The 26223-nt window shown below is 34.3% G+C and overlaps 1 pseudogene across 2 annotated transcripts; it reads right to left on the minus strand.

Moving 5' to 3' along the window:
* Positions 1–9941: 9941 nt before the first annotated feature.
* On the minus strand, positions 9942–25675 carry LOC143257987 (ras-like protein family member 10B pseudogene; annotated as a pseudogene). 2 transcript variants are annotated; one of them, XR_013032072.1, is made up of 2 exons: positions 25330–25675; positions 9942–11446 (listed from the first exon to the last, which is right to left on the minus strand). The product of XR_013032072.1 is annotated as a ras-like protein family member 10B pseudogene, transcript variant X1 (transcript). The 2 variants fall into 2 exon arrangements; XR_013032073.1 differs by having other exon boundaries at positions 25310–25675.
* Positions 25676–26223: the final 548 nt, after the last annotated feature.

The raw sequence follows: 26223 nt of genomic DNA on the forward strand, positions 1-26223 counted from the left end.
GATACTCAGAATGCTACCTCAACATTGGCTTCACCACTGTGCTCGCCAACGACGACATCGAGAAACCACAGTGTGTTTTGTGCCATGCTGTCCTGAGTGCAGAGTCAATGAAACCATCAAAACTCAAGCGTCATCTCGAGACGAAACATCCAGAAGACGCAAAGAAGGGTTTGGATTTCTTCAAACGGCATGAACGGTGTCTTAAAAGCCAAAGAATCGATAGAAGTGGGTCGTTTCAGCAGCAGAGTGCAGCCGTAGTGGAAGCTTCATATGAGATTGCATTCGAAATTGCTAAACAAAAAAAGCCTCACACGATTGGAGAAACACTTCTTAAACCCTGCATGATGAAAGCAGTAAATCTTATTCTTGGAGAAGCCAGTGCAAAGAAGATGCAGCATGTATCCCTGTCAAATAATACTATACAGAGGCGCATTTCTAAAATGTCTATGGATGTGAAGGAACAGGTTTTGACTGAAATCAAGGGTTCCCCTTTGTTCTCCTTTCAGCTCGACGAGTCAACAGATGTAAGTTCATGTTCTCAGTTGCTTGTCTTCGTGAGATACATTAATTAAGGTGACATCAAAGACGAATTCTTATTCTGCAGTGCACTTGAAACCACAACAAAAGCTGATGATGTCATGGAAAAAGTTTCAACTTTTTTTCAAGACGAAGATCTTCAATGGGAAAACGTGAGTGGGGTTTGTACGGATGGGGCACCGGCTATGCTGGGATCGAAATCAGGATACCAGTCGAGAGTGAAGAAGCTAGCACCTCAAGCACAGGGCATCCACTGCATGATTCACCGATATGCTCTCGCCAGTAAGACTCTCCCTGCCTCTCTGCAGGAAGTGCTTGAATCTGTAATCAAAATTGTAAATTATGTGAAGACTCAAGCACTCAACACTCGCCTATTCAAAGAACTATGCAAAGATATGAATGCTGACCACGAAGTCCTTCTCTTCTACACAGCAGTACGTTGGTTGTCGAAAGGAAACGTTATTAATCGTGTCTTTGAAATGAAAGATGAAATAAAGCTATTCCTGGAGACTCAAGAAAGGAAAGATCTTGTAGCTCACTTCGAAGATGAAGTATGGAATAAAAGGGTTGCGTACCTAGCCGACATTTTTTGACCAGCTGAACAAGCTCAATTTGAAGCTTCAAGGATGGGAAACACATGTTCTCCTTTTTCAAGATAGTCTTCGGGCCTTTGTTTCCAAACTGCAGAACTGGCGTCGGAAAACCAATCTTGGAAACATCGCTATGTTTGAAAAACTTTGTGGAGTGACGGATGAGTCTCATATCCAACTGGATCAGTTCCTCAAGGATGAGATTACCGAACATCTTCAGTCTCTAGAAAAGGAAGTCGAGCGTTACTTCCCTGAGCTGTCACAGGAACAGGAGGCCCTGGTAAGGAACCCATTTTGTACTGAACTTGATGTATCCAGCATCCCAGATGATATCCAAGATGAATTTCTGGATCTAAGGAACGACTCTTCAGCTCGTAATCTCTTCAAGGTGAAATCCGTGACTCAGTTCTGGTGCGCTATGTATCAGTCATACTCCAAAGTCAGCATGATAGCTTTACGTGTCCTTGTTCCATTTGCTTCTACCTACTTGTGTGAGGCAGGAGTTTCCACTCTTGTCAATATAAAAACAAAGAATAGGAACAGATTGGATGTTGGAGATGACATGAGACTGGCTCTAACAAACGCTCGGCCATGAATTTCAAAGCTTGCTGCTGAAATGCAAAATCAGGCATCTCACTAGCTGGGTTGGATAGCTGTTCAAACCTATGTTAATATTATTTTAAGAAATATATGTTCTTTTTGTGAATTCAGGTTGGACCAATGTGATTTAATTTGCTAATAAATAATTACAAAATTTTTAAATATTTTTAGATGTTTCTTTCCCTCTCCTTCACAGAAAATAAAAGAAAAATTAAGCTGCTGATAGTAAGCTCTAAATAAGGGGTCATATGGGTTTCAAACTTTTAGGTAAGGGGTCGCGAGTGCCAAAAGGTTGGGAACCCCTGTTATAATAGTTATCTCACTCACTTGTGAAAGTGAAACAAAAGGTTTCCTATAGAACATGTTTTAATTCTTAAACGTGTAGGGCCCAGATGATTAGGATGCTCGACTCGCAATCTGAAGATTGTGGGTTCTAATCTCTTTCGCATCTAATATGCTCGTCCCTTCAGCTGTGAATGTGTCATAATGCGATGGTCAATCCCACTATTTGTTGGTAAAAGAGTAGCACAAGAGTTGGCGGTGGGTGGTGACGACTAGCTACTTTCCTTCCAGTCTTACACTGCTAAATTAGGAATGGCTAGCGCAAATAGTCCTCATGTAGCTTTGCACGAAATTCGAAACTAACCAAACCTATAGAAGACTACCTGCTTAAAGTTACACTATCTTTAGTAATTATGCTATCTTTGGCACGAACAAATAGGGTACAAGTACATACGTTAAATGACATTTTTTCAGGAACAATAATAGTCGCAGTTACATGGGTATAATAAAGAGAAGCTAGTGAACGTGAAATTTAAATAAATGCTCTTTTCAAGACAATAATTGTAAAACAAGCTTACTCTACAGAATAAAATTATTATCTGCTCTTAACATGAAAACTATAAATGGAAGTTGAAATCTGTATGCAATTCTATGTAACAGTGTCTGCCTTTGTAAAACATATGCAATACAAATAAATATATAAATGGTAACAAAAACATAAGTTAAGACCAATATGCAGTCTCAAGTGTTTAATGTTTTACATATAAAACAAAATGAAAAAAATCAATGTTATGCATAGTAAAACCAATCACCTACAGAATCTTATTAATATGATCCACCTAGTAGCATCATTAGCTAACAGAAACACTATCTGCCTTTGTAAAACTTACGTTTGTTAAAACTATAAAGTAACGCGTGTAAAATGAAATATTTTATTAAGGACAATAAAAATTATAGTTATATGGATAGCATAAAAGAAACCACTGAAAAAGTAAGAGTTTCTTAAGTTTGAATGTTAAATAAGCGTCCTTTTCAGGATAACAAGTGTTTTACCTATAAAAATTCAGGATACGTAAAAAGCATGAATAAAAATGAAAGTATATTAGTTAGTTATCACCCTTAGATTCCATCAAGGAACATAGGGCCGCAATCACTTGCGGATTCTTCAACAGGTATTTAAGTGAGTAGGTTGTTAACCCGCTGCACCGAGCCGTCCCTAATTTAGCAGTGTAAGACTAGAGGGAAGGCAGCTAGTCACCACCACCCACCGCCAACTCTTGGGCTACTCTTTTACCAACGAATAGTAGGATTGACCGTCACATTAAACGCCCCCACGGATGGGAGGGCGAGCATGTTTAGCGCGACGCGGGCGCGAACCCGCGACCCTTACGCGCTTGGCCATGCCAGGCCTGAAAGTATATTACTATATAGTAAATAAAGATTGACTGCCTCATTTAATATAAAAATATTTCAGCAGTGCAATACAAATGCTATCCAGCTCTAAAAAATTATGCATGTTAAATGTAGAATAAAAATTAATAACATAATGAAGGGTTTTATACATAAAATAACTGTATTACTTTTAAATCAAAATTAAATCTAGCCATTGATTACATGTTGAAACATCTATGAATACATCAAGATGCTTGTATTTCTACTTCTTGGAACTACGAAATCACCATCTCTGACATTCTGTTGTCATGTCTTCTTTCATGGTGGCTTAACAATGCACTCTCTTGTGACACTTTGTGAAACTTATGAATGAAGAAATATAAATAACTTGCAAGTTAACTTCTTATGTTCTAGATGGTAAAGAAATATAAGCAATAAATTACATAACTGGTTTCTCTCTAGCTTATTTGTTGATGAAGAAACTTCACTATATCCCAACTAAACTGTTTTTGTCCCTACATTACCAATGAATAAAAACGTTGATATCTCATAACTGAAACAATTTTGTTGCAGATGATAAAAATGTTAGTAATGTATAATATTATTCACTTTATTTCAGATGATAAAGAAACTTTGCTACATCAGAGTATAACTGGTTTTCATTCATATTATCTATGATGAAGAAATGTTACTTTCTCACAAATAACCGGGTCTTTCCCAGGTTAACCCTTTATAAAGAAACGTAAATAGCTTATAGCCAAGGCACAAAACTGAGGTCTATACTATGTAAAAACTACACTGACAAACACCACACCAACATTATTTATAAAATACAATGTGATAACTGCCACGACTTCTATATTGGAGAAACAAGTAGAAAAATGGAAACCAGATTCAAAGAACATAAAAAGTCACCTTCACACGTTTTCGAACACTGCAAGTCAAATAAGCACAACATAACCATAGAAAACACTCAAATACTAAATAAAGAAACAATCATAAACAAACGCAAAATTAAAGAAGCCTTACTTATGCAACAACTTAAACCCAAAATAAACCAATTTAAAGGAATGCCTTTACACCTATATTAATATAATAAAATAAATAAAATTTATATTCAAACATCTAATACCGCCCTCTACATTCCGACACTCATTTACACAACCCCTTCCAAACATGTGGTCAGCTTCCGGTCTGTTACCTCTTTCTTTGTGAACCTGACGATGACGAAGAAGAACGAAACGTTGTTCGCTCTTCTATGTAAAATATTTTCTCAACCCAAACGAGCCGTTTTTGCACATATATTTACAAGGGAGAAATGATGCGAACTCAGAATAAGCCTGATTTTTTTTTCTGATTAGTTATGGTGAAAGAAACGTTACTAACTCACAACTAAACTAGTCGTGTTATAGACTATCCTTGGATGAACAAACTTCACCAACTCCTAACTGGTTTTGTTCTAAATGATAAAAAAACGTAACCAACTCAGAACCTAACTGTTGTTTTTCAGATCATAAAGAAATGTCATTAGCTCTCAACTTAACTTCTTTTGTTCCAAATTATAAAGACATGTTACTAACTCATAAATTTTAGTTTTATTCCAAATTATTTTTGAATAAAGAACCGTAACTAACTCAAAACGTAACTGGTTTTGTCCTAGATTATCTGTATAATCTTTAATGTTTTCAGCAACTTGTATGCCACTCTTTATGTTTGATATGCAATGACTATTTTAATGCAGTTGGAGGTAATAATATATCTTTTTCATAATCTCAGAAACCACGCACGAAACGTAAGGTAAAGTTCACACACACATACACTTTATGACATCTATTGCAAAATTTGAAACACTGCCCCCTAACCCTAGTGCCACAATGTTATGTCTGCAGACCCACAACGCTAGAAACCGGGTTTTGTAACCAGTGGTGGGCAAAGCACAGATAGCTCATTGTGTAGCTTTGTGCTTAATTCCAAACAATCAATTAATCTTGAGCCACTATTAATACTGAAACCTGTTCTGCTTGAACTGCTAAATCATTCAATGTCTTAATTACACATTTTGATATCGAATGCTGTGTAATTATAGAAGCTAATAACGCTGTGTAAAAACAATGAAACTACGGGCATTCTTGCTTTTTAAACTGTGTTTTTTAAAATTGTCTAATTTTTGTACTTTTATTGTAAAATATTATTTGAAATGGGATAAAATCAAATTTAAATAATCTATGGCAAATATCATAAAACATGTAAAAAAGTTTCAATGAAGGAAAAAAACCATCTACCTAATCATTATGTTTGCCAGAAATACATTGTTTTAGCTAGTAAGGATGAAAACATAACCATACATTTATCATCACGAGTTTTAACATCGTTTCAATGGCAGATACAGTGTTTCCATCCAGGATCTCTCCAAGTTTGAGTTTTATTTTAAACGTTTTGCAAACAATAAGAACAGTTAATCTTTATTAAGTGGAAATGTCACAATATGCTATCTTCGCTTTGCCCAACGCAGGAATCAGTCTCTAAATTTTTCGTTATAAGCCTCCAGGTTTACCCATAAGTGAGAAAGCAATCAACTAAGAGAAAAGAAATAAACTACATGTTTTTAGAATATCTGCATTTTTATTCTAATTAATCTAAAGAATTTCTGCATATCACATATTAAATCATAACCGAAACGTACAAAACCAACCACATAGCTGACGTCACAAAAATATACCAAGTGAACATAACAATCAAGCTCCACTTACTTGAGATTTCTTACAGAGAAATTATAATTATGTTTTGAAATCATTGTTCATATTAGGTAACAGAATAGAAACAGGAATCATATCTATAAAACATTGATCATGAGTGATACAGTCATAGAAACAGAGAAGTATGCAACCGTATTCCCTTTCCTACAGTGGTAAGACCACTACTCTAAATTCACCAATGGAAAATAATTATGAACATACTCACAAACCAATTGTAAGACTAAGATAGATGCCTTAGGGAAATTAAAACTTCACTTGACACATCCTGGCATGAAAATTTAGATTTTTTTTCTCAGGTGAAAACAACACCAAAAAATAATTTTTTTTTTGTAAATATTTGAAATAACAGCTTCAAATTATTATATTAGTTTCACTGAAGCAAAAGAAATGTTTTGAGCATTCGGACAACGCGTTCCTTACAAGAAATTAAACCTCAATGTGCGTGAGTTGAATAACGACGAATGTGACAAAACTTACCACAAAAAACTCTCCTAATTTTCTAAATAAATTATAATTTTGTAGTCAACTAGCTCTTAGTAGTAGGGAATTTGACGGCCTAAATATTTTTAAGTTTCTCAAATAGCGTTACAAGTAATGACTAGATGTAGGTGTTTTATCTTTCTTGATTGATGTTTACACTAGTTTTCTTTTATCTTGCCTTACCACTTTTTTCTAATCCATAAAAACAGGTAAGAATTTTTTTTTTTGCTTTTAGTACTAACTGAATATTTTGAATGCAGAAAAAGAGAGAAACATCTCCACTATTTTTTTCTGCTTCTTTTTGCGCAAGTCACTCTAGGATCAACTGTTTGGGTTCACAAGTGCCAATGACACTAATGTAGTTGTTCTAATAAATTCACAGGAAGTATCATGAAACAAGTATAACCTATTACAACGGGCAAATAAATTAGTATATTTTATCCCAATAAACACAATCTGCAATCACAAGGTTGCAGAATTAGCAAACAGAGGTATTGTAGCAGAAGCTATTGAGATGTTCTTAAAATTAACTAAACTTGAAGATTGGGGAATCAGTTCCCAGCATGTATGGTCTAGATAGGAACATTTTGAAGTTATTAGCTAAAACCTGTTGTGTGAAAGTACGTGCAGAACTAGTTGAAAAATACATCATGGGGTTAATTTTAATGATTTAGTTATCAGCGAAAAAAGAACACTCAACACCCACTTGGATTGTTGTGATAACTTATAATTGTACAGCCCCTTCTCTTCTTTGCCTTATGTGTGAACTTTATATTAATATAGTTTATAGATTACTCAATGTTTCAAATTGAAGACTGAAGACCAGTCTTCATAGTAACCAATTGTTAGAAGTGTCTAAGAATAAGATAAGTACTCGAACACAACGTTTTTCAAATTATTGGTTTTATGTTGTTGTCGATTTACATTTTTGACAATACTTTTTCAAGAAGTAACAAGAAGCTGTTTTCAAGCTTCTCAAGGAGTTAAAATTTATCATTTGAGCAGTAAACACCATCACTATAAAACACTGATCTTAGAATTTGTTCTACTCAAAGTACTTCCTATAAAACATTAGAATAGAATGGATAGATTTTATGCGCTCGGCCTATTGAACTTGAATTTTATATAGATTTATAATATCCCAGCTGTATTAGCAAATCTGGGCTTTGCTTTAACGAAATATCTGTTCTTTTACTTAACAGAAACACTTAAAATGATGATGATATTTACCTGTTTATTTGAGGAAAGATAAGCCGTACAATATTCTTCGAGCTACAAATACAGCTCCTACATCAGTGTTTCATTTTCATTATCGTGAATTTGTAATTCTCGTCTATCTACAGATCACTTAATATAACCATTTAAGTATTGACTGTATCTTCTATTAGTTATGAGAATTTCACAGTTCAAAATTGGATCTAGGACGTAAACTGCATATTTTTATTATGCTATCATGGCGCATATTACAATAAGTTTTCATTCCTTCTAAAGTCTACCATTGATCCTCACGATTTTACTGAAAATTTTGCTACTAAAATAGCTGTAAACGTTTTGATTATTACTTGATTTTTTTAGAAAAACGTTTACCTTGATTTCTGTATCTTTCTCTGATTTAATCAGCCTTATTCACACACTTAAATATCCTCGCCCATTTTTATCATGCTTTGGAATGTCTTGAAAAGTAAAATATGTTTAAATTATCGAACAGTTGACAATCCTACGTAATGAATGTTTGATATATTGGTTAAAACTTTTGTTTTCCTTTCTGTTCCTCTAGCTACAATCTCTTTACTTTTTGACAGAAACTGTTCTTTCTTAATTTCATATTGAACATATCAGTATATTTTCTTTTCTACGTGGAACATACTTTTATCCTAATGATTGTCCTCATTATAACTTTAGAATAGAGCTTTCCAATCGCACACATCATGTTACTTATAATCGACTTTAAATGGCTTCTTGTGTCATTAAATATATTCAAACGTGATCTTATAATATAGCTATTGTGGAACATCTGACTGTATAATTATACTGTTTCTCTATCTTTTAAGAAATTATTCTATTTACTTTGGACTGCAGATTCTGTTGTATCTTATTGTTTACGTCGCATTGTTCTCTACATTCTTGCAGATTTGTTTAACTATTTCTTCTAGTTAATATTGTGAATGGTTGATTATTCTTAGTGATCAAGCGTTTTGTCAGTAATTAACACAGCCTTTGTTCAATAAGATTAACCTGTAATGATTTTTGCCTGCTTCTAATCAATATACACAAAGTTTTTTTCTGGACTTTTATAATATGATAGATAAACTACTGGGTCTGAAAAATAACATAAAAAGGAAATAATAAAAATAATTGTTTTAAAAAGAATAATTTATCACTTGAAGAGTGAACTTAGGAGATGAGAAATATGTTAAAATATTAAGTTTCAAAAATACCAAAAATGTAGTAACATAGCTGAGAAATTTTAAAAATTTTAAACAATAAAGTTATTAAACCTATAGAATCCAAATATTCAACTGTTCTTCTGATTTTTGTAATTATACTTTTAAAGCTATTGGTGAACTGAATGACCCAGTCTACTTATCCTTAATTTTTCTAGGAATTTAACAGTTCACAATTGTAATTGTGCCATGAAGAATATTTACTTTTAACTCGCCATCTACAGTAACCCAGAGGAAGGCCGACGACTGATAACGCTAAAACCAGGTTTCGATACCCGTGGTGGACATAATAGCAAAGATAATCAATTGTATAACTTTGTGCTTAACAAACAAACCTTAAAAAGTTTAAAATACGTTTTATAAACTTAGTTTTAAGCAAAAGCTTTTTGTTTATATGTGTAACTTTATTTATCATGCATTGTATCTATGTACTGGTGTAATTTTATCATGTTTAAATTGGTAGTTTCAACTATATTTTAATATGTGATTAATTTGATCCATGCGCACATGATTTTTCTTCAGTTATATATTAAATTTGTCTTACAGGTAAAGTTGAGGCAGATACTCTACGAAATATGATGAACAGGTTTTCTTTTTGTATTGTAATTGACTTTTTGAAGAAGAAATGGGTGGTGATAATGTAGAGTTTACCATCAATAACTTACCTAACTTCAAACAATTCTGGTTTCTTGTATCCCTTAATTTCTGTATTCTGGGCGGGGTACATCTATGTTGCTGGAACGTAAACACTTTAGCAATTTGTCGAAACCACAGTAGAAATGTTCTATAGCTTAAATAATACGTTATCAGATGGCGATTTAAAATATATATTATTTGAAAGTGGCATTACCATCCGCCAATCATACATAAGATGGTTTATTTTTATATATATAGATATATATATACAAACAAACTAAGTACATTAAACTCTTTTTATCATCATAGTCTAAAACATCAATACCATACAATGAAGCAGCATGACAGTACTTAAACTTAGAAGTATAATATTATGGACTACTGGAAGGATATTTGTCAGTATTGCTTGATACCAATCATATGCGTTAACTTAAGTCGAGAAGCAAAACAGCTACAACTGATATTATGCCAGAACCTTATAGAAATGTAATTTTTTACAGTGTATACTTGTTGTGGAAGAGTATTCTCATCTGTATTACAACTTAGAGTCCTCTTTACAGTGAAACTGTGGGTCTCGATAATGTTTTAAATGACAGACATTCACAACTTTACTAGAGAATTGGTTCAGGTAAGAACTGCTGCATTTTTAGGTTTAATCGTGGTCTTTATTATGTGTAAGAATGATCATAGAAAAATCCACAAATGTCAACTAAATCTGAAAGTTAAGGAGTTTTTCGGGAAGTTGTCTAGAAAACAACTATTTTTAAGTCTATATGCAGGGTCATTTTCATGTACTTGCTGAATATACATGTAGTGAGATGGTAACAGATCACATCACTTTTTAAATACTGACAAAGTCTGGAAACTATGGAAGTTGCTCTTCTTTATGCACGTATTTTTAGCACGTGTCCTCACTGATACTGATTTGTAACAAAATTAGCCTGTCAGAATATAGTCAACAATACCAGTTTTACAAGTGAACCTTCTGGGAGGGGATTCAATGTCAGTGTACAGCGGCATCACAGTATCATACACTTGTTTCCCTGAATCCTTCTAAGCGCACAGTGGCGGAACTTGGTTTCTGTCCAAATTGAATATCATCTACAGCCTTCAACAGTTCTTTAAATAAAAACATTACGTGCCAGTTATACCGTGCTGAACATTCAATGTAACCACATTTCCAATGTTTCTTAACTAGACTGGCAATTTCTCTTCGGTCACGTGATGCACTGAGGTCGTGCTTGTTGCCAACTACAAAGACAGGCACATTCTGCATGTTACGAGTTTCAAAGATCTGATCACGAAGATGTTTCACGTACTGGAAAGTCTCCGGTGAGGTAAGGTCAAATACAAGGACGTAGGCATGGGCGCTTCGCAAGCCATGATACTGAAATTCTCTCCACTCATATAAGGAATTTGCGGGAAAGTTTGTGATCATGGGCATATCTGAAATCCTCAACTCATACAAGTGATCGTTAATGAAAACAGAAGGAAAGAAAGTTTGCTTGACCTTTGTCGTGTGATATTCATCTGTAAATTCGTTCCACACAAATTGGCGTATGATAGATGTCTTCCCCACAGCAGGTGCACCGAGCACCACAAGCTTCACCAAATTCATGACGTCATTCCGATCGTTTGCTGGACGACGATACCTAGTGTTACATTACTGTTATCTTGTAGAAGACTGGCAAGCAAAATGTGTCACTATCATTTTTCATGCTGCAATCACCTGAAAAAAAAGTAATGTTAAGTCAGATAAATTAACGATATTCTTATGTACCTCAAATAGGATCGAGTTCAAATTACGAACTATGATTCTAGACGTCATATAAAATTACATATAGAAGAAAACGTTTTCATTCTCTTTCCTCATGACGTACTTCAATGCTTCTTTTCCACATATGAATGTTTTAATGCCCTTCTTCTAGTGTGAAAGAAGAAAACTATGATTAATTTGCTCTGAATAAAACAAAACTACAAGTCACATGCCATTCATAAAGATACTGTAAATCACGAACGAGAGGTGGAAGTAACTCATTTCTTATCACGAGTATTTCGAATGAAAAACTTCATGTGTATAATACAGGGTGAGTTAATGAACAACTTTAAATTTAATTACAAGAAAGTCCATATATATTATACACCATCTTTTAACAACTATGGACAGAAAGTTAGTCTACCATTTAGATGTGAAATAACTTCTATTCATTTCAAAACTAAAAGAAGCAATAGAGATACCAGTGACTTGCATATCTCGTGAAAAACGCATAACTTGCATATTTAGCTGATTTTTTTCATATGATTGCACGCGAACCTTCAGAATCCAAACATTCCGAAAAATTAAACCTTGGATCCTGAACCACTCCATACTAGAACTTTAAAGAAATGATACTGATTTTGTTTTTATGTAGTAGTATAATATTACAAACATACATACTGGACGAGGTAAACACATGCTATAACACTAATAAAAATTGGAAGCAGAAACTAGTAACAGTAATTCCATATATTGAACTGTAAATAAAAATATTGTGTTTTAGGGTCTTCCTAATAATATTATGTACATTTTGAGCCATAATACAGAGAGTTATATTACACCTTCAGCTGGAAGTCTAAGTTGTACCATTGTAAAGTTGTTTGTTACAAAAGTTTTTAACATACTCACAAAGGTTTCATTAAATTCAAGAGCGTTGAAATACATCTAGTTAATGAATAGTATGACCATATTGATATTTTCTAGCGAAGAAGAAATTTACGGAAATATTGTAAAACGTTTCAACGTGCACACACTAGGGGAACAAAACTTAGGTTGCCACCATTAAAATGCCTATTTAAAACAAAATACATTAAAAGGAAAAACAAATAACATTGAAAAGTCCGATAATACTAGGGCTAAGCTTTTTCTTCTATATTGGCAACGAAAAACAAAGGAAAAGAGCCGTCTTCAAATCGTAATTTAAAATAATTACAACTCTTTCCATGTGGAGAAATGATATCCAAGACCAATCATATCTGTGTCTGAACAATAAACTACAAACCACTCAGTCATTAACTGTTTTTAGAAAGGGTTCATGTGTGGTCGGGAAGGTCAGTTCATAGTCGGACTCAAAGGACTTCTAGCTTACTTAGATTAGTTCATGAGTTTTTTGTTCAGAAAGATGTTTAAACCTTATGAAATACCTGTGCTAATTGCAGTGTTGTAACAGTAGAAGACTTCTAGAAAATAGTCACCTTTCTTTCTTGTTCTGGAAAACAACTGCATATTTAGAATTTGTTTATGGTTTTCTCATAACGGTTTTTCACACTATCATATATACAACTTTCATTTCCAATTTTATTACGATATGCTCAAACTAGCGCATACACAATTGTTTTCGATTTTCTCATAATGGTTTTCAAATGAAACAACCTGTTAAAATTTTTACTTATCTGTAATGTTTTTAAAGGTAACGAAGTATATTTTCAGAAGAGCAACACCTATTATATTCATAAATTGAAATGAAATGTGTCAGGGGCCAACGCATCTCCATAAGTAACCTATTGATATTATAATCTAAACGTTATCAAAATTAGGCGTTCCGTGATTATTTTTTCGTTTTGTTTTAAGCACTAAACTGCACAATGAATTATCGATATGAACTGAGATTATTAACCTATAAGCTTACCACTGAAACACTGAGGGAAGTAGTTAGGAAGTTTATTTAGACATGTCTGTTAATAAATATGTATAAGTGCACAGTAACCTTCCGAACACCCTGTATAAACATATTAGCTTATCAATTACTGGATTAGCTTTTACAAAACAATGTTTTAGATTCTGTGCATATTACTATTTCAGTTATAGTTTATATCACTTATTTAACATCATGTGAAAACGAACACTAAGATATCGTGACACATTGGACTAAAGTCATGCCACTACATAAATAAACGAATAACGGATTTAGTGCAAACTAAATATGTAATATTTCACTTTGGAGATTCAGAAAACCTCTTTTACACTTAAAATATTTTCCTCACATAAATTTTGAAACAGTAATAGGGTAACATACAATGTATCCTCCTCCACTTCATAGAAGAATAATCAAATATATTACTCGTCAGTTACAAATTAGTGTTCTGAGATTTTCTTATATAACGCTTCTTTCATCGTTAATATATTTAGGTAAAATTACAGACTTACATTTATCGACAAACCTTCCAGATATATTAATATACGATAAGCAGCTTAGTTTATAAAATACTGGATTAATTTTTATACAACTTTTATACATTTCAATTCAGCATGCAAGATCTTTAATACTATTTATAAACAAACAGGCATCAATCAAAGTTTAACCAGAACTTCAAATGTAACGGTAGAAATCAGATTCTTATCGTAACAGATATTTGGAATTTTTCAAAAGATGTGTTACATACTGTCACGTTACACTGCTATCATTACAACAGGGATTCCCAACCTTTTGGGACTCGCGACCCCTTACCTAAAAGTTTGAAACCCATGTGACCCCGTACTTAGAACTTACTATCAGCAGCTTAATTTTTCTTTTATTTTCTGTGAAGGAGAAGGAAAGAAACATCTAAAACAAATATTTAAAAATTCTGTAATTATTTATTAGCAAATTAAATCACATTGGTCCAACCTGAATTCACAAAAAAGAACATATATTTCTTAAAATAATATTAACATAGGTTTGAACAGCTATCCAACCCAGCTAGTGAGATGCCTGATGTTGCATTTCAGCAGCAAGCTTTGAAATTCGTGGCCGAGCGTTTGTTAGAGCTAGTCTCATGTCATCTCCAACATCCAATCTGTTCCTATTCTTTGTTTTTATATTGACAAGAGTGGAAACTCCTGCCTCACACAAGTAGGTAGAAGCAAATGGAACAAGGACACGTAAAGCTATCATGCTGACTTTGGAGTATGACTGATACATAGCGCACCAGAACTGAGTCACGGATTTCACCTTGAAGAGATTACGAGCTGAAGAGTCGTTCCTTAGATCCAGAAATTCATCTTGGATATCATCTGGGATGCTGGATACATCAAGTTCAGTACAAAATGGGTTCCTTACCAGGGCCTCCTGTTCCCGTGATAGCTCAGGGAAGTAACGCTCGACTTCCTTTTTCTAGAGACTGAAGATGTTCGGTAATCTCATCCTTGAGGAACTGATCCAGTTGGATCTGAGACTCATCCGTCACTCCACAAAGTTTTTCAAACATAGCGATGTTTCCAAGATTGGTTTTCCGACGCCAGTTCTGCAGTTTGGAAACAAAGGCCCGAAGACTATCTTGAAAAAGGAGAACATGTGTTTCCCTTCCTTGAAGCTTCAAATTGAGCTTGTTCAGCTGGTCAGAATTGTCGGCTAGGTACGCAACCCTTTTATTCCATACTTCATCTTCGAAGTGAGCTACAAGATCTTTCCTTTCTTGAGTCTCCAGGAATAGCTTTATTTCATCTTTCATTTCAAAGATACAATTAATAACGTTTCCTTTCGACAACCAACGTACTGCTGTGTAGAAGAGAAGGACTTCGTGGTCAGCATTCATGTCTTTGCATAGTTCTTTGAATAGGCGAGTGTTTAGTGCTTGAGTCTTCACATAATTTACAATTTTGATTACAGATTCAAGCACTTCCTGCAGAGAGGCAGGGAGAGTCTTACTGGCGAGAGCATATCGGTGAATCATGCAGTGGATGCCCTTTGCTTGAGGTGCTAGCTTCTTCACTCTCGACTGGAATCCTGATTTCGATCCCAGCATAGCCGGTGCCCCATCCGTACAAACCCCACTAACGTTTTTCCATTGAAGATCTTCGTCTTGAAAAAAAGTTGAAACTTTTTCCATGACATCATCAGCTTTTGTTGTGGTTTCAAATGCACTGCAAAATAAGAATTCGTCTTTGATGTCACCTGAATTAATGTATCTCACGAAGACAAGCAACTGAAAACATGTACTTACATCTGTTGACTCGTCGAGCTGAAAGGACAACAAAGGGGAACCCTTGATTTCAGTCAAAACCTGTTCCTTCACATCCATAGACATTTTAGAAATGCGCCTCTGTATAGTATTATTTGACAGGGATACTTGCTGCATCTTCTTTGCACTGGCTTCTCCAAGAATAAGATTTACTGCTTTCATCATGCAGGGTTTAAGAAGTGTTTCTCCAATCGTGTGAGGCTTTTTTTTGTTTAGCAATTTCGAATGCAATCTCATATGAAGCTTCCACTACGGCTGCACTCTGCTGCTGAAACGACCCACTTCTATCGATTCTTTGGCTTTTAAGACACCGTTCATGCCGTTTGAAGAAATCCAAACCATTCTTTGCGTGTTCTGGATGTTTCAAAACACACTGTGGTTTCTCGATGCCGTCTTTGGCGAGCACAGTGGTGAAGCCAATGTTGAGGTTGCATTCTGAGTATTTGCGCCGTTTAGCCATGGACACAACTCACCTCTACTGCTTACTTATCTCCTTGTTAAAATAAAATAAAAATGTTGAATAATGAACGCTTTGGCAACTGTAGATCTTACACTGACTACTTGTGGGGGGTGCAGGTAGAGTACTGATGGGGTAAGTATTGGGAGGGAAGGGAGCGTGGCCAGTCGCGCGATTCGTCATCCACCAATCAGCAACGGACATGTGACTCACGTGTCGACAGCGAGCACACACACACACACACTTAATCACAGCTAAACAGACACACAAGCATACGTACATGCGCGTGCACTCACATACTCGCTACTCACTAGTACACACATACATACAGTTGCAGACACATACACATTCACACAGGCACATTCACACAGGCACGCATACATACACCCATAATATCACCTAATGACATTGAACTAACGTAGCACACGTTTTGCTTTGCACCGAAACAAAAAAATGTAAGAGCATGAAAATGTAATTGATGAAAGAAAATTAATATTATCCCAAGCTACTTCTAACAAGGCTTCGCGACTCCCCTGCCAAGGCTTTGCGACCCCCTTGCCAAGGCTTCGCGACCCCACAGGGGGTCGCGACCCACCGGTTGGGAACCCCTGCATAAGAACAATGAGTACAATATGGCGATACATCTGCAAGTTCTATGATCTCACGATAAAAAGTACGGTCTACAACCAAAAAACGCATCTCACCTTTTACATAAAATCAGTTTATAAAAAAATCCCACGTGAGACATTGACCAATGTGATTAGATTTATTCCCAAGAGGCCATTGTTCAAAGACCACACTTATTATAATTTAGTTAGTATTATTCTTACCGTATAAGATAATCAAGCTTAAATTCTTAATTCTTAAACAAGGGTGCTTGTTTCGTAACCTAAGGATCGTGGACTCGAATTTCTATCGCACCAAACATGCTCGTCTTTTCAGCCATGAAGGCGTTATAATGTGACTTTCAATCCCACTATTCGTTGGTAAAAGAGTAGCCCAAGAGATGGCGGTGGGTGGTGATGACTAGCTGCCTTTCCTCTTGTCTTAGACTGTTAAGATGTAGATAGTCCTCGTGTAGTTTTGCGCGAAATGTATAACAAAACAAACTTAAAAGTCGACGATATTATCATACGATTTTCGAAAGATAGTAAAGCTCACTGTAGTAATAGAAATAGTAAAAGTCATAAAGTGCATCACATGGTTCTCTCTTACGTTACAGTCATAAACACATATGTTCTTACATTGAGGAGCCAAAAGTGTCTAACAGGAACAAGATGAATGTTAACCACTGTTGATGTTTTATAATCATTAATAAAAAGTCCGTTTGATAATAAATAAGTGTACAATGTGAAGTTTCTAGATGTTATAACGTATTTTTAATCGATAAAATAAAAAAAATGAGGGATCTGTATTTGACGGCAACCTCGAGACGATCCTTAAAATGTAGACACGTACCCGATTAATAACTGACCTAACTTCTTCCGAACAGAGTCGCAAAACCTTATATTCAATCTGTGGCGACTTTCTTAACTTACGGGAAGTCCGAACACATGACAACAAGATTAGTCGTATCTCTCTTCAAGTCATGAATTTCCAATGACGAGACTGGACTGAAAGCCTTTTGTGACGTACATCGTTTCCGACAAAACTTTTCACACAGTATTAAAGTTTGTAAGGTTAGCAAAACCTTAAATACCTTATTAAATGATGTCAATAGTGTTTTGGAATAGTTTTCTGCATCATTACGTAAAGTGAAAGAACTGATAAACTCATTTTTACTGACTGTTAAGTTTAATGCCGTGCGAACTCTCTTCTCCATTGTCAGACTAACATAGAACTTACTTTGGTTTTAAAGTATATTTTGCAATGATAAACAGTAAACATCACGTATTTACAAAAATGTGTAAGAATCGTCTTTTCTTGTAGACTACATCTTTTTTCGTAAAAACCAAGAAAATTAGAATAATTTTGTCAAAAACTGTTACAGATTTTGTTCTTAAAAAGACGCATTATTTATGATAAATCTTAGATAAAGCAATATTTTCCTAACTTGTGTGGTACTGCATAATTTTGATTTTACTTACGTATATCGACGGTAACATTAATCTAAGGCAGTGGTTCCCAACTTTTTTATATTCCGCACCCCTAAAAAATTTTTTATATGCTCTCGCACCCTTCACAGTAAATTTTGAATATATAGAACAGTACCCTTAATATAAACAAAAACAAAACAGAAATGTTGTCTCGCACCCCTGGTTGGGAACCACTGATTCGAGGTCAAGCACGTCAGTTTTAGGCAGTTACGGAGGGGTTATGTTAAGGTCAATGTCCAGCATGATGGACGTAGAATTTCTAAGTAGAGAAACTTTCTATGATCATATTAACTCGAATCATTTTAAGGAATGCCCCTTATGTTCATTTATGGTGATTTATTCTATTTGACTAATAACATGCTGGAACAAATACATACTTTGGGTATTATTACATTGAGCTGTAGGTCAGTGCTTTATAAACTAAGACGTTTTCATAAACAGTACATTAGTATATCGTAAATTTTTATTAGCAAATGTTTCAGTATGTGTGATACTTGTTAAATCTGTTATTCTACTTAAATATGTTAACGATAAACCGTGAGCATTATATAAGAAAATCAGAGAACACTAATTTGTAATTGTCAGTCACTATATTTGGTGATTCTTCTACGAAGTGGAAGATAATACATCGTATGTTACCTTATTATTGTTTCAAAATATATGTGAAGAAAATATTTCAAATATAAAAGGTTTTCTGAGCCTACAAAGTGAAATCTTACATGTCTAGTTTGCAATGAATCATTTATTCGTTTATTTATGTAATTGCATGATATTATTACAATGTGTCACAATAAATTCAGTGTTTGTTTTCAAATAATGTTACACAAGTGAAAATTATAAAATATAACTGAAATAGTAACATGGACACTGCATCTCAACAGGTATGTTTAATAAAGAATTAAAGATACTCATTAATCAATACAGGAACTATAAGAATAGTAAATTATACTTGAACGATTTAACATTTAACTCAAGATGAATGGTAAGACTTTAAACAATGGACACTACCAGCAGCTAAGTTTATTCAACCTAAATAACATCAGGAGTTTTTACTGAAATGTCTCAATCACATAATTCGTGTTTTGTATGGCGAGTCAAAAAATGTTTATATCCAGTTTACTACTTACTGTAATGTTAATACCATTTTTCAATTCTTACTTTTTCAAATAAATCAGAATAGAGATGGCTAGGGAATTTTTAGTAACTTTATATTGTGATAAAGTTATGCATAACATAGTTGGACCTCAATAAATGTTTATATAATACCTTCTGGTCTTAAATCACATAATTTCTTTAAATGATTTAACTTAATTTGTCTTCATACATTATTATAAGTTATTTCTATGCACGTTTTAAGGCGAGCAAACTCAAACCACGATATTAAGTGTGCAAACCTTTTCTGGGAAAATTATTTTTTTCTATCTAAATTCCTCGTCACGCTAAGCATACTCGCCTTTTCAGCCGTGGAGGCGTTATAAAGTGACAGCCAATCCCACTATTAGTTGGTAAAAGAGTAACCTAAGAGTTGGCTGTGGATAGTCTTAAACTGCCAGATTAGGGACGGCTAGCCTCAGATAGCCCTTGTTCAGCTTTACACAAATTCAAAAACGAATATAAACAAATATTTATAGTTTTTTTATATTCGATCTATTAAGAAATTTCTGTAATACATTATAATAATTTTAATCTTTTTATTTTATTGTTATATGCCTTAAGTAGAAGAACATTTGGAATTAATTTCAATCTTTTACATTAATTTGCAAAAAATTTCAAAATTTAATATTTTCCCAGTTTCGCAAGTGTATAAAGTATAATTTTTTATATCTCTTCTTTACCATATTCGCCATGATATACGTTTAGTAACGTATTTTAATTATAAATAAGAAATTAAGAAAGACAATATAGCATTATCGTGTTAAAGAACGTATACTAGACAGACAAACTTCATAGCCCTAGTATATTGTTTTTGATACAATGAAATTGATTCAACTCTTGACTTTGAAAACAATATTACACAATTTAACAAATATATTATATATAATCCCAGTTCGATTGCGACATCAAATCCTAGAAATTTCTAGGCAGGCTACTTAAAGGTGAATTTTTCAGAAAAAAAGAAAACTTTGCAGTCAAAAGAACTACTCATACTGATTAATTTTGCAGGTTCACATTTTTTATAAAAAATATATGCTAATAAATGAAACATAGAACTTGGTGCTGAAAGAGCCCTTTCCGAGCAGCAATCCGAACGTTTTAGTTTTTACGTTTGCCACTAGGAAAAGTACTGTGACGTAATAGTTGCCAAACGTTGAATGTAAATAAACATTACCAGTGCACACGGAGAAACAGAGGCGGAGTCTGTTTTGATTTTGTGTTCTGAACAGTGTCAAGTAGCGCCATATCAATTCGAACCTACTCTCAACGAACCTGGAACAGTTACTTTTGACACAGATCTGAAAAGTTCTAGTGATGAGGACAGTTCCACGAACGAGAGTAGCAGAACTGTGAGTGATACTGATAGCGCCCAGGCCGGTTGCAGTCGGTCATACCTCCATTGGAAGAATGGTAAGCCTAAGTCATGACAACAAATATGGTCTGTATTATTTTACGTGCAATTTTAAGCATCTCGAAACGTGTCTGGTGTTTATACATTATTGGTATCACAGACTGGGTTTTATTTGTTTATACTTTGCCGACTATGGTAACTAATACTCAGCCCTTCCACAATCATTGTACCGGATATTTATGACTCGTTACAAAATGAATTCAATTATACGTCATAATTCTGTCTATAAAATCAAACTACATGTAACAGTCTGAATAGTTAATTTATCTTGAAATTTTAAATTTGAAAAATGGAATTCTTCAAACTTTTCCATATTTAAAAATGATACAAAAACATCTACAGAATGATCTACCAGCTTTTACTCTTGGAATATACTCTGTTTGGGATAGATTTGTCCACTGTCTAGAGTAGGAAATCAAGGTTTCACTGACTTTCAGGTGCCACAAATGCAAAACACGCTCATGAATGTGAAATATGTATGTCTAGTTACATTCTTCAAAAATTGTACTTTTTAAATTATTATATTATACTAGTTATTGTTTATTGCTTTATACTGCACACATACCTTTAAGTTTGTTCTTTAAGTGATGGCAAAGGATGGCTTCAGAGGGGTGGAACATGTACGCTGCAGGCTGAGATCACTCCTCAGCTCTACACGAGGAAAGATGGTGGGGACGATCCTGTCTACTGCCATTGGCTTTTTCAGTCTCAACCTGCCTGGCTTGAAACCCACGGAATCCAAAGCAGTGAGATCCGACACAAAATATGAGCGTTCAAAGTGATCTTAACAAAGCTTTGCATGGTGTGACGGAGTACAATTCTTCCTATTGACCATCCGCACCCACTGTCCCAACTTTGCTGGTTCCTTCTCCTTGCACGGAAACGAAAAGAAGCTTTTGCCCGATGCCGAAGCGTTTTTACAAACATAAGCTACGCAGTAAACCATGTTATCATAAAAAATAGTCTCACAAAGTATGTAATTCGAAAAAAGCACCGATATATTTATATAAAACACCAGCACTGGAAGGAACACAATGGTCGGCGCGCAGCGAAGCGTGTTTGGCAACTATTACGTCATAGTTGTAAAACGTCAAATAAACAGCCGAACGACCAAGAGGAACTTGAGTTCGAGGACCCGCATATTTTGTTTCATTTTTTACTCAAAAACTAAAGTGTTTAAAAATATGGCAACCATACTGGAATTATACCTAATTAAAGTACAGTTTCTAAGGCAATTATTAAATTTGTTGAAAATTCGTCTTTAATGACATCATTTACAATCTGTATCTCCCTCCTAGCCAAAACATAAATTACATTAGAAATCTATATTACAACAGTATGTATACGGATGGTCAATGCCAGATCTAATTATTATTTAAGTATGATTTCATATTTTGTGGGTTTCTGTTTAGATATTTTAACATCTTAATATTATGACAAAATACAGTCAGAACAAAACAGTAACATATCCTACCTCCAACAATATACCTTTACATAGCCTCTTGTAGTATGTCTGCGGATTTATACTACTAGAAACTAAGTTTAGATACCCATGGTGGGCAGAGCACAGATGCCCCTTTATGCAACTTTGAGCATAATAACAAAATAAACAAACAAACAAGGAAATGTTTGGTCCAGCATAGGTCGGTAGTTGTGGCGCTCGACTGAAAGTCGCGGGTTCGAATTCCGGTCACACTAAACATGCTCACCCTTTCAGACATGGGGGCGTTATAATGTGATGGTTAATCCCACTGTTCGTCAGTAAAAGAGTAGCCCAAGAATTGGCAGTGGGTGGTGATGACTTGTTGCTAACACTTCTAAATTATGGACGGCTAGCGCAGATAGCTTTCGCACTGTTTTGCTCGAAATTCAAAACCAAACGCCTTTACAAAGTTCAAAATCACAAGTTTTCGGCACTAACTGAAGTGTTTCCCGCTGGTAGAGCCATAAGTCTGCGGATTTACAAAGCTAAAATCAGCGTTCGACTCCCCTAGGTGCTCTCAGCAGATATCCCGATGTGGCTTTGGTGTAAGGAAAACACACACAAAATAACAGAAGTTCTCATAACTTAGAAGTAAGGCAGATTATTAGCAACACTGGCCTCCAAATATAAGGCTACTTTAATGAAACAGCGGAACTGACAGTCTTTTACAATGCCCCTGTAGCGACAATAGGCAAAAGGGACATACAAAGTATAGAACCCTTAGGGCACTAAAGCTGATACAATGTGGTTTTAAACCGTTTGCATCACATTGTATTTGTTTAACACTCCTACGAAAAGTGGGGCCTAATAGGCCCCAGAGCAACTTGAAAGGTTATTAATATTAGGCTAATAATTTTGTATTTAAATGAAATTGCCATTTAAATCCATTAATGAATGGATTAACGAGATTCCCACTGTCCCTATCTACTATCTAGCGAAACCACAGCCAGGGGAACGGGCTTGAAGAAATCAGGACTAGAAACGTCTTTTCGTAGGAGTGTTAAGTGATTAATTTCATATACATAACTATACATGTAAGGAAGTATACTTCTGGAGAAACTCTCCCAAACGCATGGTTCACAATGGAACTCAATATAAATATAGACACACATACAGGATATGGGTAAATTAATGTGCACAAGAAAATCATTAATAAAAGATGAAAGATCGTTTTGGAGTAAGATAGTCATATGTATTGTACTGTATACGAGATCTTTAATAGTCTCGGATGTAGTGTAAAACATCTATAACTCACTCAGATAAGCCAAACGTGCTCTAGAAACGAAAGAAGCGTTCACTTATTAGAACATTGCAAATAAGCAGAAAACAACCTTTGTAAACTCCACAGTTACATTATATTACGTAGTATAATTTATTTCGGGGAAGTCTCCGATTTATTACGTTACGTATGTAAACTTATTACTATTTCAAACAACTGGAAACTTTAAGTTAGAAGATAATTAGCTGTAAATATGTATTACATTTACGGTATTTGCCAACAAGATTGATATACAAAATTTTCTTTTTTTTTAAGCAATCTTAATATACAAAAATACAATTTATAATAATGGTTACTTCAGGTAGTTATTAAAAATATTTTTACAAACTACACTGAGTCTTCAACCCGGTCTTGAACGGAATATTTTATCGACGATCCAGGTCCACGACAGGCAAATTAATTATAAGTTGATACTGCCACACCTCGCTTAAGCTTGCTAGCTTGAATGTAGTCAAGACATTTCTTGCGTATAAGCCAAACGGCTTATAACAAGAACTTACACTTAACATACACAGCTGAATACTGTACTACAGGAAAACATAGAAGAACAAAGAAATGAAAAATCATCCTTACAACCATATTTAAAGTACTAATTATTTGTTAAATATGGCGATCCGTGTCTTCTAGTGCACCATTTTAACAAATAATTAGAAAGCCCTAAAGATATGAAAATTTGGGCATCGATTAATTCTGGTAACATAAAGGTTACATTCTGCCCATATGTAAAAATATATGAAAATGATATTTGTTAAAAAAAACTAAGTATAAAGATTCATCAGTTTGTAGAAGCTATATAAATGTTAAATTACAGAATACATCAAATTTAAGGTTTCATAGGAGCTACTATAATTGTTTCCAGTAATATTACTGTCAAACTTAATACGATAATTGATATTGATATGATACTGAAAGAAGTAGTCCTGTTATACTTAGTGTATGCCCCACTCAACAGTCAGCAGCAAGTTTGAAAGACTGTTTTGCTAAAAATGAGTTTCGATACCCATAATGGGCACATCACAGATAGCTCATTGTTTAGTTTTGTGTTTAACTACAAACAAACTTAATTCATGGGTTGATACTGACATGTAAGAATATGGGAAGGGTAACGAGCTAATGGTATATTTAGCCATTATATCTTGTAGCTGCAATTGCACTAAGTTAAATCAATTACGTTTGAAATCAAATAGTAAAATGTCGAGGTTAAGATTTTATATAAATTTATATGCAAAACGTCAAATTTAAAGGTTCGTCTCTTTATACGACAATGTAGGCCTTGTAAAATAATGTTGCATATAAGAACATAGCACATACGGATGCAACAGAAATGTTATTGAATATAAAGTGTCAGAAATGTGTAATTTTCGTGTTGTAATTGCCAAAACAGTACTCTGCTCAAAAGTAAACTCCCTGTAACAGAAGAGTACCTTGAATAAACCAAGGTTTGTAAGAGAAAAAAAAACAGACTTTTGTTTTGACACAACAAAAATGTAAAAATTTATATTATGACTTACAGCGGAGTAGTTTTGGTAACACTTATCATCATCAGGACTAGCACCTACAGTTAGTTATCTTCATCAGATTTCATAACTAATAGTATTAATGAACATTTTACCATTAATTGTGCTAAAAATTGTTGGTTTTTGTTCCACTGTGGCTTCAAAGAAATGATAAAAACAAAAATTATATGAAAAACCAAATTATTAGTCTTAGGAGAATACGAAGAAATGACCCTTACTAGATCTCCTAAACCTTTACCTGTTGAGAAAGCAACCTGATCTGTATGTCGACAATCTCCCCGTCTTCATAGTTTTTTTAAGCCACGTGTTTATCTAACACTTTCTTCTGACGTAACTGAAGGAACGCACTGACATACTTAAGCTTTGATCGAAGTAATTAACAAATGAAGAAATGAACAAATAAGGGAGGGGTTTTAAAACTTAGAAATGAGTATGAACTACTAGGGTACACAGAAATGGCATACTGCAACACCACTATCACGTCATCAAGGCTGTGAATTCAAACCAGTAATTCAAATTTGTATTCGAATGCTTGTACACGAGAAGCAGACAAAGACAACACTAGCGGAAATAGCCAGGCATAGATGGCTCACTAGCGCCCCCGAAACACAAGTAATCGATGAAGTTTGGCCGATTGTACAGCAAGCCGCCTGTCATCTTCAATAGCGTACAAAAGGTTCACAATAGGAAGAAAATAAATGATACCATTACATTAGTAGATATAAAACTTAGAATTGTAAGTTGTCAGAAAAATAGATAAAATAAAGTTTATAGATTGAAACAAAACTTATAAGTTGTTCGGAAGAAGAAATAAAATACCATTTTTTCAAAAAACTAAAACTAATATATTGTCCGAAAGAAGAATTGGATCAAGATTTATGGACTAAAACAAAAACTTATATGGTGTTCGGAAGACTATGAGAACTAAAGTTTACAGACTAAAACAGATACATATATATATATATATATATATATATATTTCACATACACACACCTTGAAATTAACATTATTTGCAAATGAACTCATATTATCATTTCCGAACCAAAATAATTTTGGATTGACCGAGTAACTGACAGATGTGTTAACTTAGATTGCCGTGCAATAGCGTCGGGACAAGATAATATTTTATCA

Source organism: Tachypleus tridentatus, chromosome 7 (assembly GCF_004210375.1).
Source record: "Tachypleus tridentatus isolate NWPU-2018 chromosome 7, ASM421037v1, whole genome shotgun sequence".
Taxonomy (NCBI): domain Eukaryota; kingdom Metazoa; phylum Arthropoda; class Merostomata; order Xiphosura; family Limulidae; genus Tachypleus; species Tachypleus tridentatus.